Raw genomic sequence first — 15,806 nt, forward strand, 5'->3', positions numbered from 1 at the left:
TTCCTTCATTGAGAGAGTCTTGTTATGAAGGAAATGTCAGTGGAGCCCAGAAGTGTGCTTAGTGATGTAGTTGACCAACATCCTGGCCCAAGTTCCTCTTCTTATCACAGACAGGTTGCATTTTGAGGATGGTAGCTGGTCCCGGACCACACACTGAGTAGTCCCGCAGAAGCAGATGCTGATGGTTTTCCAACTAGATCCTTCCCTCTATGCATGCAGGCATGGTCCTGTGTTTTCTGACTTAAGAGTGCTCCCAGCCCTGGATGGCCACTCTGCCAGAGCACTGGGAACTAACGTCCCCAGAGTGATGCTCAACAGTGAGGGATGGGACAGGGAGGATAAACTCCCCAGCTTCCTCACTCTGTGTTGGGACCACTCTGAGATATGTCTACATAGAGGGTCCCCAGGAGACCCGGGCCCCTATTGTCCATAGAGGTGATCCACGTATTAGGGTATCCTGTTACACTTTTCCCACTCCCTCACAATGCTTCTGGGATCATCTCTCAGATGATCCCCTTGAGCCCAACTCCTTGTCTCAAGGCCTGCTTCTGGGAGAACTTCCACAGAGAACATGGCCAGACTGGGATGCATGTAGGGTAAATGGTGCCTGTGAAGGCCAGATCACACAGGGCCTTGTTGACCATGGCAGGAAACTTGGACTTTATTCTAAGCGTGGGGAACCACTGAAGAGCTTAAGCAGGGGAGGAGTATTACATGATCCAGTTTGTAATTTAAAAATCTCTTTAGGTTGTGATGTGTGGAGTGGGTTGGATGGGAGCAGGAGTAGAAGTGGGGGACCAGTTAGAAGTTGTTTACAGCAGTTCAGGTAGGAGCTGATGGTGGCTAGGGGGGTGTGGTACAGATGGAGTGGTTTAGTCACTAAGTCATGTCTGACTCTTGTGACCTCATGGACTATAACCTGCCAGGCTCTTCTGTCCGTGGGATTCTCCAGGCAAGAATACTGGAGTGGGTTGCCATTTCCTTGTCCAGGGGACCTTCCTGACCCAGGAATCAAACTCAGGTCTCCTGCATTGCAGGCAGATTCTTTACTGACTGAGCTGTGAGGGAAGCTACAGATGGAAGCACATGCATAGATTTGAGATACATTTAAGAAGATCAGTCAAAAAGACTTGATGGTGGGTGGGCCATGGCAGGAGAGAGAGGGAGGAGGATCAAGAATGATGCCTTGATTTCTTGATTCCCAGTGTGGATGGAGAGAGCTGGGTGGTATTCTGCCATAGGAGGCACTCAGAAAGTCAATGATCAGGACGAGATTCTCTGCTTTGATAGTGTTCCACATTTAAGCCATGCTAGCTGATCTAGGAATCCACTGCACGCAGTGAATAAATATGTTCTGTGTGTATCTGGGTAGAATCTCTGAGAGAAGATTGAAATCACTATTACAGCCACAAGGAGAAGCTGTTCCCTCTATTTCACCAAGCACAGGGGCATTAAACTTAACAGGCTAAAAAATGAAGTGGAAGACCAGCCCAGTGACCGCGACAGCTGCTGACGAGCTCACACTGAGAGGATGCCCTCAAAGTGAAATGGGAGACATGGAAAATGTAGGATAGGGGCCTGAGACCAAGACCTCGAACTTCAACAGCCAGAGGCTGCTGAACCACCACCCTCACGCCACTGAAGGCCACTGGAAATGCGCAAGTATGTTTCCCAAGATCTGGATGCAAAGGGAGGGATTAGAGATCTGGGGCCATGCTTTATTTTGAGTGTGAGCTCTCCTGGAAAATGACATTTGGAACAAACACCAAATGATACCCATATTTTAACAGACAGTCCAAGACTTCATGCACCCAAGTGAGGATTTCTTTGGGAAACAGTCTCCTTGGAAGCCTCTATGATTATAGGTTTTCAGCCAGTGATGTGCAGAGTTAGCACGGGTTGCCCCAAAGTGCAGTGAGCATCTGGCCACTGGATGGAGGAGTATTTGGCAGCATTTTGAGAACAGCTCCAGTGGGGAATGTCTAATTCTGGTCTTGAAATTCAAACTGCCTCCATATTCTCAGTTGATGATACTCACAAGGCAACTGGTTTCTGTATACCCTGTGGTACCTGGGCTTAACCACAATCATGATACCTGGATTTTATACCTTGCTTTCTTCACCAGACTGAGGTTCATCTATCTATCCATCATCTATTTATCTATTTGCCTATCTATCACCAAGTGATATTTGATTTTTACCAAGATGAAAATCTGTTTTCATCGTAAAGTTTGGCCACCAGTGAGCATCATCCATAGCAGAGCATAGAGATTATGAAAACATGCATTAGGGTTAAATCTATGGGGTTTAAATCCTGGCTCTGTTCCTTAGCCACTAAGCACTCTTGGGCAAGTTGTGGTGCAGTTTCTTAAGCTATAAATGGGGTAATACCTCATAGGACTGTTGTGAGGGTTAACTGCATCAAAGCACCTAAAGCTTTAGAGCAGCAGCTGGTCTTAGGTCTTAACATGGGTTAAGCACTCAGGTCTTAATATGGGTTGGTGATGATGTTGTCTGTATGTTTGGAGTCCGAAGGTGTATTTTAAAAATTGTTATTTTAAATTGAAATATAGTTGATGTACAATATTATATAAGTTACAGATGTACAATATAGTGATTTACAATTTTAAAGGTTATACTCCATTTATAGTTATTATAAAATATTGGCTATGTTCCCCCTGTTGTACAATATATCCTTGTAGTCTATTTATTTTATACCTAATAGTTTGTACCTGTTAATCCTCTACCTTTTTTTTCCCCTCCTCCTCCTTCCCCTTTCCCTACTGGTAACCAATAGTTTTTTCTCTATATCTGTGATTTGCTTCTTTTTTGTTTTATTCACTAGTTTGTTATACTTTTTTTTTTTAGATTCCACATATAAGTGACATTATACAGTAGTTGTCTTTATCTGACTTATTTCACTTAGCATAATACCCTCTAAGTCCATCCATGTTGTTGCAAGTGGGAAAATTCTGAGCTGGGGCAGTGTCCTCACCTTCAGGACTCGGCATCCTCAACTGTGAGTGTTCCTGCCAGATGAACTGTTGGATGGTCCTTCGATTGCCTGTGACCCCACAATTCAGAGACTTCCCCATAAGTGGCATCCAAAACCTGCAGACCCACCTCCCCAGATCCCTCAGGAACCTTTTAGTAACCTTGGGACAGGGGTGGGGAGAGCTATGAAATACTTTATATATTGTTTTTGGTCACTTTGTAAATAATATTTCCATTGTTCTGCAAAAGTAATGTCTATTCTTTATGGCAAAATTGTAAAAAGTCTAGAAAAGAACAAAGAAGAAAATAAACACCATCAGTACCTACCACCAAGAGATAGCCATGTTTAACAATACATAAGCCCAGGGCTGTTTTTATGGAATCATTAGTAGCTGTAGTTATTTAGTATTAACTGTGTGTGTGTGTTTTATTAACATATTTTACTTCTTTTGACCTCATTTTATCCTCACCACAGCTTTGTGAGATGGGTATCATTTTTGCCATTTTATAGATAGTAAAGTTGAGATTCAGAGACATATGACTTGCTCTGGGTCAAACATTCTCTTTGGTAAACTACTTCTGCCCTTTAACCAAATATTATATCCTTAAACTACTAAAAACAGAACTTCCATATGACCCAGCAATACCACTACTGGGCACATACCCTGAGAAAACCATAACTCAAAAAGACACATGCACTCCAGTGTTCACTGCAGCACTATTTAGAATAGCCAGGGCATGGAAAAAACCTAACTGTCCATCTGTGGATAAAGACAATGTGGTATACATATACAATGGAATATTACTCAGCCATAAAAAGGAATGAAATTGGGTCATTTGTAGAGATGTGGATGGACCCAGAGTCTGTCATACAGAGTCAAGTAAGTCAGAAAGAAAAACAAATACCATGTATTAATGCATGTGTGTGGAATCTAGAAAAAAATGGTACACATGAACCTATTTGCAGGGCAGGAATAGAGACACAGATGTAGAAAATGGATGTGTGGACGTGGAGTGGGGATAGGATGAACTGGGAGATTGATATTGATGAATGCATACTGCCAAGTGTGAAACAGACAGCGAGGGGGAACCTGCTGGAGAGCACGGGGAGTTCAGCTCAACCTGTGTGACCTAGATGGGTGGGATTCGGCAGGGGTCAGTACTGGGAGGAAGCTCCAAGAGGGTGGGGATATGTGTATACATATAGCTGATTTGTCCCTTTGTGCAGCAGAAACTAGCACAACATTGTAAAGCAGCTATACCCCAATTAAAAAAAATATAAGTGTCTCCCCATGTGGTTAAATATACTTCCAAAACATGATCAAGAATTTAAAATATTTAACTTTGCAACTGAGTAATTCACTCACAAGGTTAAAAATTAAAAAGGTTTACAGTGAGGCGCTTTCACTGATTTCCATCCCCATCTGACTACTCTCACTGAAAACTGTTGCTCATTTCTTGAAACTTTTTCCAGGATCTCCTTATGATGGGGATAGGAGGTACTACAAGGAGGTAGGCATATAGGTTTTTATTTTCTGCAAAAGGTTGTACACTATAACCATTGTTCCACACTATAAACCTTGCTTTTCCACTGAACAATGTTTCTGAGAGGATTTTCTATATCAAGTATATACAGAATTACCTCATTTCTTTTTGTCACGCTACAGCAATCCATTATTTGAATATGCTGCAATTTATTTAACAGTCACTATTGATAGACATTTGAATATTTTCCTCAATATTTACTATTTCAAGTAATACTTTAAAGAATAACACTGTAAATGAACTGTTTTTCACTTTTCAAAGGCTCTATGCTTTTCCTGCCATAATTTATTTAACCGATCTACTATAAATAGATGAATTGTCATCTTTCTGACTCAGGGATCAAACTCACATCTTCTGTGTTTCCTGCATTGCAGGCGAATTCTTTTTTTTTCTTCTTCTTTTTTTTAAATAATTAATTAATTAATTAATTAATTTTACTTTACAATATTGTATTGGTTTTGCCATACATTGACTTGAATCCTTCATGGGTGTACATGTGTTCCCCATCCTGAACCCCCTCCCACCTCCCTCCCCATCTCATCCCTCTGGGTCATCCCAGTGCACCAGCCCTGAGCACCCTGTCTCATGCATCAAACCTGGACTGGCGATCTGTTTCACATATGATAATTTACATGTTTCAATGCCATTCTCCCTTATCATCCCACCCTCGCCCTCTCCCACAGAGTCCAAAAGACTGTTCAATACACCGGTGTCTCTTTTGCTGTCTTGCATACAGGGTTATTGTTACCATCTTTCTAAATTCCATATATATGTGTTACTATACTGTATTGGTGTTTTTCTTTCTGGCTTACTTCACTCTGTATAATAGGCTCCAGTTTCATCCATCTCATTAGAACTGATTCAAATGTATTCTTTCTAATGGCTGAGTAATATTCCATGGTGTATATGTACCACAGCTTTCTTATCCATTCATATGCTGATGGACATCTAGGTTGCTTCCATGTCCTGGCTATTATAAACAGTGCCGCGATGAACATTGGGGTGCACGTGTCTCTTTCAATTTTGGTTTCCTCACTGTGTATGCCCAGCAGTGGGATTGCTGGGTCATCTGGCAGTTCTATTTCCCGGTTTTTAAGAAATCTCCACACTGTTCTCCATAGTGGCTGTACTAGTTTGCATTCCCACCAACAGTGTAAGAGGGTTCCCTTTTCTCCACACACTCTCCAGCATTTATTGCATGTAGACTCTTGGATAGCAGCCATTCTGACTGGCGTGAAGTGGTACCTCATTGTAGTTTTGATTTGCATTTCTTTGATAATGAGTGATGTTGAGAATCTTTTCATGTGTTTGTTAGCCATCTGTATGTCTTCTTTGGAGAAATGTCTGTTTAGTTCTTTGGCCCACTTTTTGATTGGGTCTTTTATATTTCTGGAATTGAGTTGTGGGAGTTGCTTGTATATTTTTGAGATTAATCCTTTGTCAGTTGCTTCATTTGCTATTATTTTCTCCCACTCTGAAGGCCGTCTTTTCACCTTGCTTATGGTTTCCTTTGTTGTGCAGAAGCTTTTAATTTTAATTAGGTCCCATTTGTTTATTTTTGCTTTTATTTCCAATATTCTGGGAGGTGGGTCATAGAGGATCTTGCTCTGATTTATGCCAGAGAGTGTTTTGCCTATGTTTTCCTCTAGGAGTTTAATAATTTCTGGTCTTACATTTAGATCTTTAATCCATTTTGAGTTTATTTTTGTGTATGGTGTTAGAAAGTGTTCTAGTTTCATTCTTTTACAAGTGGTTGACCAGTTTTCCCAGCACCATTTGTTAAAGAGATTGTCTTTTCTCCATTGTATATTCTTGCCTCCTTTGTCAAAGATAAGGTGCCCATAGGTGCATGGATTTATCTCTGGGCCTTCTATTTTGTTCCATTGATCTATATTTCTGTCTTTGTGGCAGGCAAATTCTTTGCTAACTGTGCCATGTAGTGATAAAGAACCCACCTGCCAATACAGAAGATGTAAAAGACATGAGTCAATCCCTGAATCAAGAAAATCCCCTGGAGAAGGAAATGGCAACCCACTCCAGTATTCTTGCCTGGAAAATCCCATGGAGAGAGGAACCTGGCGGGCTACAGTTCATGGTGTCACAAAGAGTCAGACATGACTGAAGTGACTTAGAACACACATAAATAGATATCTAGGTTGTTTCTGGGTTTCCCTTATTGTAAATAATGCTGATGTGAACATTCTGATTCATGAACATTTGTGCTATTACTTTTGAGCTTTCTCTTAGGGAAATACTAGCAAGATTTTTAAGGTATTTGATATACATTGCTCACTTGTCTCCAGGAAAAGCTGTGCTAATTGCCAGCAGCAGTGTCTGAGAAGGTGGAGTCCTGCTTCTCCAAATAGGATACGTTTGGGAGATGGAAACTAGGGTGAAAGAACAGTTGTTCAGACCATGGCCAAGGGCAGCCAGATTGGGAAAGTCCTTCAGACTTCTTAATTGAGAAGGAAACCATGCTCAGAGAGGAAGAGCCTTGCCTAAGCCCACAGGGATGGTGTGGATGATGTGGGCTGGAGTTGGAACTATTTTGGGATTCTTGATCATTGCCCAGGCAGCATAGCTCTGTGGTTAGGGACATAGATGACTCAGTTTGGAATTCTCCCAGATTTTTTTTAGCTGTGTGCTCTGGGATAAGTTAACAAACCTCTCTGAAGCTCAGATTTCTCATCTGTAAAATAGGACAAACCCCACTTAATTATGGCAAGGAATTAAAGGAAGACAGGGGCTAACCCACACTTATTGGTATTTTACTAAAGATAGTCATCATCATTATCCATTTATTCATGGTCTCTCTAAGTTGATCCAAATAATGACAAGCAGCTTGGGAGATATTTGTAGGTACCAAGTCAGATTCTGGCTGCTGATTAATAAGTAGATCTTGATGACTGCAGGAATGTCTTTATTTTCTAAGGGTATATGAACCTATTCTGTTGTAAACCTTTTCTCCAATCCTTGATGTACTGGAGGCAGAGGGCTTGGAGAAGAGCAGGCACAAATAGGGTCTCAGTCTGCCCAGTTTTCCTTTGCTAATCTCCCAGAAGCTTGGTCCATGCTGGCTGACTGGAGCTGCATTGTGCTTTTTGAAAGCCCCCTGGTAGTGTAGGACTGGTCCACTAATATCTATCCATTTAGCAAATACTTATTAAGGGTCCACTGCTTCCCTGGTTGCTCAGATGGTAAAGCATCTGCCTGCAGAAGCGTTCTCCCTGGGTCGGGAAGATCCCCTGGAGAAGGAAATGACAACCCACTCCAGTACTCTTGCCTGGAAAATTCCATGGATGGAGTAGCCTGATAGGCTACAGTCCATGGGGTCGCAAAGAGTTGGACACAACTGAGCGACTTTGCTAACTATGTCATGTGGTAGTGATGCAATGTTGAGCAAAAATATAATCTATGATTAAACAGAGCTTAGCATATGGTAGGGTATATCAGTCTGTTAGTGCAGTGTAACAAACAACCATAACATTTCAGTGGCATGCAGCAATAAGCATTTATTTTGCTCTGTATCTGTGTGTTGACTTCAAATTTGGCTGATCTAGCTGGGCTCCTCAGGGAAGTTCTCAGTTGTAGGTCAAGTCGGTCTAATCCTCATGACTCCCATCCTCCTTGTGCTAGTGGGCTCCCTGGGCATGTTCTTCACATGCTGATAGTAGAAGCACAAAATATCTCAAGGTCTAGGCTCAAAACTGAGTCACCATCACTTCCCTCTATTTGCCTAAATAGATCATGTGGCTGAGCCCAAAGTCAGGAAATGAGACTGTGAAATTATGTAACAAAATGTGCATACACAGGGAGGGTTGAGTAACTAGAACCAATATTCCAGTCTGCCACAGGGGAGATAGACATTAATGAAATAGTGCCACAATTATATAATTCTAAACTATGACACATACCAGGAAGGCAAATTCCTGAGTATGAAGAGAAATCTGACCTGGTTAGAGACACTAGGAGAAACTTTACAGAAGAGGTGATGATTAAGATGAGAGTCTAATCATAACCTAGAAGGATGTCAACCTAGAAGGAAGACAGAGTAGGAGAAGATATCCAGGACCACGAAGCATCACATGCAAAGTCCCTAGGTCAGGTGGAAGCAAGTGTGGCTGGAAGTTATGAGAGGAAGTTTGAGATGTGGGTTGGGCCATGTCCTTTAGGATTTTGGTCTTTGTCCTAAGAGTAACTCATGTCTTGAAAGTGAGGAGTATTGGCTTCCTGTCATGATTGTTAGCACTGGATTCTTGGCATGACTGTTCCTTTAAAAAAAAAATTATTTATTTGCCTGCACTGGGTTTTAGTTGTGGCATGTGGGATCTAGTTCCCTGTCCAGGAGTCAAACCTGGTCCCCCTGCATTGGGAGTGTGCAGAATCTAAGCCACTGGACCACCAGGGAAGTCTTTTGACTCTTCCTTTGCTGGGCATTATACTCACCCTATGGACCAGAGAAAGTCAGTATTCATTCCAATCACAAAGAATGGCAATGCCAAAGACTGTTCAAACTACCACACAATTTCACTCATTTCACATGCTAGCAAGGTAATGCTCAAAATATTTCAAGCTCGGCTTCAGCAGAATATGAACTGAGAACTTCCAGATGTACAAGCTGGATTTAGAAAAGGCAGAGGGACCAGAGATCAAATTGCCAACATCTGTTGGATCATAGAAAAAGCAAAAGAATTCCAGAAAAACATCTACTTCTGCTTCATTGACCATACTAAAGCCTTTGACTGTGTGGATCACAACAAACTGTGGAAAATTCTTAAAGAGATGGTAGTACCAGGCCACCTTACCTGCCTCCTGAGAAACCTGTATGTAGGTCAAGAAGCAGTAGTTAGAACCAGACATGAAACAACAAACTGGTTCCCAATTGAGAAAGGAGTGCATCAAGCCTATATATTGTCACCCTGATTATTTAACTTATATGCAGAGTACATCATGTGAAGTGCTGGGCTGGATGAAGTTCCAGCTGGAATCAAGACTGCTGAGAGAAATATCAATACTCTCAGATATACAGATGGCATTACCCTAATGGCTGAAAGTGAAGAGGAACTAGAGAGTCTCTTGATGAGAGTGAAAGAGGAGAGTGAAAAAACTGGCTTAAAACTCAACATTCAAAAAACTAAGATCATGGCATCTGGTCCCATCACTTCATAGAAATAGATGGAGAAACAATGGAAACAGTGACAGACTTTATTTTCTTGGGCTCCAAAATCACTGTAGATGGTGACTGCAGTCAAGAAATTAAAAGATGCTTGCTCCTTGGAAGAAAAACTATGACAAACCTAGACAGCATATTAAAAAGCAGAGTCGTCACTTTGCCAACAGAGGTTCATATAGTCAAAGCTATAGTTTTTCCAGTAGTCATGTATGGATGTGAGAGTTGGACCATAAAGAAGGCTGAGCGCTGAAGGATTGATGTTTTCAAGCTGTGGTCCTGGAGAAGACTCTTGAGAGCCCCTTGGACAGCAAAGAGATCAAACCAGTCAATCCTAAAGGAAATCAGTCGTGAATATTCATTGGAAGAACTGATGCTGAATCTGAAGCTCCAAAAATTTGGCCACCTGATGAGAAGAGCTGACTCATTGGAAACGACCCTGATGCTGGGAAAGATTGAGGGTGGGAGGAGAAGGGCGTGACAGTGGATGAGATGGTTGGATGGAGTCACCGATTCAATGGACATGAGTTTGAGGAAACTTGGGGAAATAGTGGAGGACAGGGAAGTCTGGCATGCTGCAGTCCTTGGAGTCACAAAGATGGACATGACTTAGCGACTGAACAACTGAACAGGAACAATATTCATCCCTTTCTTATTCACAGTCCTGTCCATCCCTCAGGATGCACTGGGAATATCAACTCCATGAAACCCCTTTCAGCTTCCCTAGGCAGCCAGTTGCTCTGGATCTCCCTCTGCTGGGTATGGGTGTCTTCTGTGATAATGCTGGCCTGAAACTTTGGTGGTTTCTCTCTCTTGCAAGGCTGTGGGCTATTGGGATGCTGACACTGCTGTATTTCTCTTTGCCCCTCCTATACTTGGCAACAGGCCTTGGCTCAGATTAATTACCTGGGAAATGTTTATTGTTTTGAAGATTAAATACAATAATGGATACTATGTGAAGTGTGGAACACTACATTATTATTATCCACATCATCTGAATGCTGACATGTTTTTTTCCCTGGTGGGAGGGACAATCTTGTTGTAAGAGTGGGCTCTGGTCTAGTAGGTGATACAGAGGTTGCAAGCACATAGGTTGCACAGAGAACCCAGGAAAGTAAAACAAATGAGTAATGAAAGGCTGGGGTAAACAACCAGGAGTGGTGAGGTTGGGGCAAACTATAGAGGGAGTGCCCCACCATAGGGAGCAGTCTCTATTCAGCTCTGCCAACCCTGTCTGTGCAAGAATGTGAGTTCCAATTACTAGATCTGATTATTGTCAAGAGAAGCTAAACCTCTAGATTTTATCTGGTGAAATAGATATTTTAAAATGCTCCCCACTGTTTAAAAATTAAAAAAAAAAAAACAACCCACTGTAGGTCAAATGAAACATAGCTGCTGTGGCTTTTGGGAGGCCTTCACTATCTCCCCGAGTTTGCTCAAACTCAAGTCCATTGAGTCGGTGCTGCCATCCAACCATCTCATCCTCTGTCATCCCCTTCTCCTCCTTCCCTCAATCTTTCCCAGCTTCAGGGTCTTTTCCAATGAATCAGCTCTTCACTTCAGGTGGCCAGAGTATTGGAGCTTCAGCTTCAGCATGCGTCCCTTTGTGTGGCCTTCCATTTGTGTCCTCTGGGCTAACAGAATGAGCCTTCAGGCCAGACAAAACTAGGTTCAAAACCCAGCTGCTTTTCTTTAAAAAAAAATTAAATTATTAATTTTAATTGGAGACTAATTACTTTACAACATTGTGGTGATTTTTGCCATATATAGACATGGATCAGCCATGGGTGTACATGTGTCCCCCAGTCCCAAACCCCCCACCCACCTCCCTCCCCATCCCATCCCTCTGGGTTGTCCCAGTGCACTGACTTTGAGTACCGTGTTTCATGCATTGAACTTGGACTGGTCATCTATTTCACATATGGTAATATACATGTTTCAATGCTATTCTCTCAAATCATCGCAACCTCACCTTCTCCCACAGAGTCCAAAAGTCTGTTCTGTATATCTGCATCTCTTTTGCTGTCTCGCATATAAGGTCATTGTTACCATCTTTCTAAATTGCATATATATGTGTTAATATACTGTAGTGGTGTTTTTTTCCTGACTTACTTCACTCTGTATAATAGGGTCCAGATTAATCACCTCATTAGAACTGATTCAAATACGTTCTTTTTAATAGCTGAGTAATATTCCATTGTGTATATGTACCACAAATTCCTTATCCATTCATCTGCCGATGGACATCTAGGTTGCTTCCATGTCCTAGCTATTGTAAACAGTGCCACAATGAACACTGGGGTACGTGTTTCTCTTTCAATTCTGGTTTCCTCACTGTTTATGCCCAGCAGTGGGATTGCTGGGTCATATGGCAGTTCTATTTCCAGTTTTTTAAGGAATCTCCACACTGTTCTCCATAGTGGCTGTATTAGTATGCATTCCCACCAACAGTGTAAGAGGGTTCTCTTTTCTTCACACCCTCTCCAGCAATTATTGTTTGTAGACTTTTTGATAGCAGCCATTCTGATCCGTGTGAGATGGTACTTCATTGTGGTTTTGATTTGCATTTCTCTGATAATGAGTGATGTTGAGAATCTTTTCATGTGTTTGTTAGCCATCTGTATGTCTTCTTTGGAGAAATGAATGTTTAGTTCTTTGGCCCATTTTTTGATTGGGTCTTTTTTTTTCTCTGGAATTGAGCTGCATGAGCTGCTTATATATTTTTTAGATCAATTCTTTGTCAGTTGCTTTGTTTGCTATTATTTTCTCCCATTCTAAAGGCTGTCTTTTTACCTTGCTTATAGTTTCCTTCGTTGTACAAAAGATTTTAAGTTTAATTAGGTCCTGTTTGTTTATTTTTGCTTTTATTTCCATTACTCTGGGAGGTGGGTCATAGAGGATCTTACTGTGATTTATGTCAGAGAGTGTTCTGCCTATGTTTTCCTCTAGGAGTTTTATAGTTTCTTACATTTAGATCCTTAATCCATTTTGAGTTTATTTTTGTATATGGTGTTAGAAAGTGTTCTAGTTTCATTCTTTTACAGGTGGTTGGCCAGTTTTCCCAGCACCACTTGTTAGAGGTTTTCTTTTCTCCATTGTATTTTCTTGCCTTCTTTGTCAAAGATAAGGTGCCCATAGGTGTGCGGATTTATCTCTGGGCTTTCTATTTTGTTCCATTGATATATATATTTCTGTCTTTGTGCCAGTACCATACTGTTTTGACAACTGTAGCTTTGTAGTGTAGTCTGAAGTCAGGCAGGTTGATTCCTCCAGTTCCATTCTTCTTTCTCAAGATTGCTTTGTCTGTTTGAGCTATTTATATTTCCATACAAATTGTGAAATTTTTTGTTCTAGTTCTGTGAAAAATACCATTGTAGGTTAATAGGGATTGCATTGAATCTATAGATTGCTTTAGATAGTACACTCATTTTCACTGTATTGATTCTTCTGATCCATGAACATGGTATATTTCTCCATCTATTTGTGTCATCTTTGATTTCTTTCATCAGTGTTTTATAGTTTTCTATATATAGGTCTTTTGTTTCCTTAGGTCGATTTATTCCTAAGTATTTTATTCTTTTCATCACAATGGTGAATGGGATTGTTTCCTTTATTCCTCTTTCTGTTTTCTCATTGTTAGTGTATACGAATGCAAGGGATTTCTGTGTATTATTTTTCTATTATGCAACTTTACTATGTTCATTGGTTAGCGCTAGTAATTTTCTGGTAGAGTCTTTAGGGTTTTCTATGTAGAGGATCATATCAACTGCAAACAGAGTTTTACTTCTTCTTTTCCAATCTGTATTCCTTTCATTTCTTTTTCTTCTCTGATTGCTGTGGCTAAAACTTCCCAAACTATCTTGAATAGTAGGGTGAGAGTGGGCATACTTGTCTTGTTCCTGAGTTTAGGGGAAATGCTTTCAATTTTTTGCAGTGAGGATGATGTTTGCTGTGTGTTTATCATATATGGCTTTTATTATGTTGAGGTATGTTCCTTGTATGTCTGCTTTCTGGAGGGTTTTTATCATAAATGGGTGCTGAATTTTGTCAAAGGCTTTCTCTGCATCTATTGAGATAATCATATGGTTTTTATCTTTCAATTTGCTAATGTGCTGTATCACATTGATTTGTGAATATTGAAGAATCCTTGCATCCCTGGGATAAAACCCACTTCATGATGATGTATGATTTTTTTCATATGTTTTGGATTCTGTTTGCTAGACCTTTGTTGAGGATTTTTGCATCTATGTTCATCAGTGATATTGGCCTGTAGTTTTCTTTTCTTTTGGCATCTTTGTCTGGCTTTGGTATTAGGGTGATTATGGCCTCATAGAATGAGTTCGGGTGTTTACCTTCCTCTGCTATTTTCTGAAAGAGTTTGAGTAGGATAGGTGTTAGCTTTTTTCTCAATTTATGGTAGAATTCACCTGGGAAGCCACCTGATCTTGGGCTTTTGTTTGTTGGGAGATTACAGTTTTGATTACAGTTTCTATTTCTATGCTTGTGATGGGTCTGTTAAGATTTTCTGTTTCTTCCTGGTAAGTTTTGGAAAGTTGTACTTTTCTAAGAATTTGTCCATTTCTTCCAAGTTGTCCATTTTATTGGCATATAGTTGCTGATAGTAGTCTCTTATGATCCTTTGTATTTCTGTGTTATCTGTTGTGCTTTCTCCATTTTCATTTCTAATTTTGTTGATTTGATTCTACTCCCCTTTTTTTTCCTTGATGAGTCTGGCTAATGCTTTGTATATTTTATTTATCTTCTCAAAGAATCAACTTTGAGTTTTGTTGATTTTTGCTATAGTCTCCTTTGTTTCCTTTTCATCTATTTCTGCCCTAATTTTTATGAGTTCTTTCATTCTACTAACCCTGGGGTTCTTCATTTCTTCTTTTTCTGGTTGCTCTAGGTATAAAGTTAGGTTATTTATTTGGTTTTTCTCTTGTTTCATGGGGTAAGCTTGTACTGCTATGAACCTTCCCCTCAGCACTGCTTTTACTGAATCCCATAGGTTTCGGGTTGCCGTATTTTCATTTTCATTTGTTTCTATGCATATTTTGATTTCCTGTTTGATTTCTTCTGTGATTTGTTGGTTATTCAGAAGCGTGTTGTTTAGCCTCCATATGTTTGTATTTTTAATAGTTTTTTTCCTATAGTTAGCATCTTATCTTACTGCATTGTGATCAGAAAAGATGCTTGAAATGACTTCAATATTTTTGAATTTACCAAGGCTAGATTTATGGCCCAGGATGTGATCTATCCTGGAGAATGTTCTGTGTGCACTTGAGAAAAAGGTGAAATTCATTGTGTTGGGGTGAAATGTCCTATAGATAGCAATTAGGTCTAACTGGTCCATTGTATTTTGTGTTTCCTTGCTAATTTTCTCTTTGGTTGATTTATCCATAGGTGTGAGTGGGGTATTAAAGTCTCCTACTATTATTGTGTTACTGTTAATTTCCCCTTTCATGCTTGTTAACTTTTGCCTTACGTATTGAAGTGCTCCTATGTTGGGTGCATATAGATTTATAAGTGTTATAGCTTCTTCTTGGATTGATCCTTTGATCATTATGTAGTGTCCTTTTTTGTCTCTTTTTATGGCCTTTATTTCAAAGTCTATTTTATCTGATATGAGTATTGCTACTCCTGCTTTCCTTTGGTCTCCATTTGCATGAAATATATTTCTCTAGACCTTCACTTTCAGTCTGTACGTTTCCCTTGGTTTTGTCCCTTGGTTTGATGTGGATATCTTGTAGATAGCATATATAGGGGTCTTGTTTTTGTATTCAGCCAGTCTTTGTCTTTTGGTTGGGGCATTCAACCCATTTACATTTAAGGTAATTACTGATAAGTATGATCCCATTGCCATTTACTTTGTTTTTTTTTTCTTTCTTTTTTTTTTTTCCAGTGGGTTTTGTCATACATTGATATGAATCAGCCATGGATGCCATTTACTTTGTTGTTTTGGGTTTGAGTTTATAAACCTCTTCTATGTTTCCTGTCTAGAGAAGATCTTTTAGCATTTGTTGAAAAACTGGTTTGGTGGTGCTGAATTCTCAGTTTTTGCTTGTCTATAAAGCTTTTGATTTCTCATTCATATTTGA

Source organism: Cervus elaphus, chromosome 4 (genome assembly GCF_910594005.1).
Source record: "Cervus elaphus chromosome 4, mCerEla1.1, whole genome shotgun sequence".
Classification (NCBI taxonomy): Eukaryota; Metazoa; Chordata; class Mammalia; order Artiodactyla; family Cervidae; genus Cervus; species Cervus elaphus.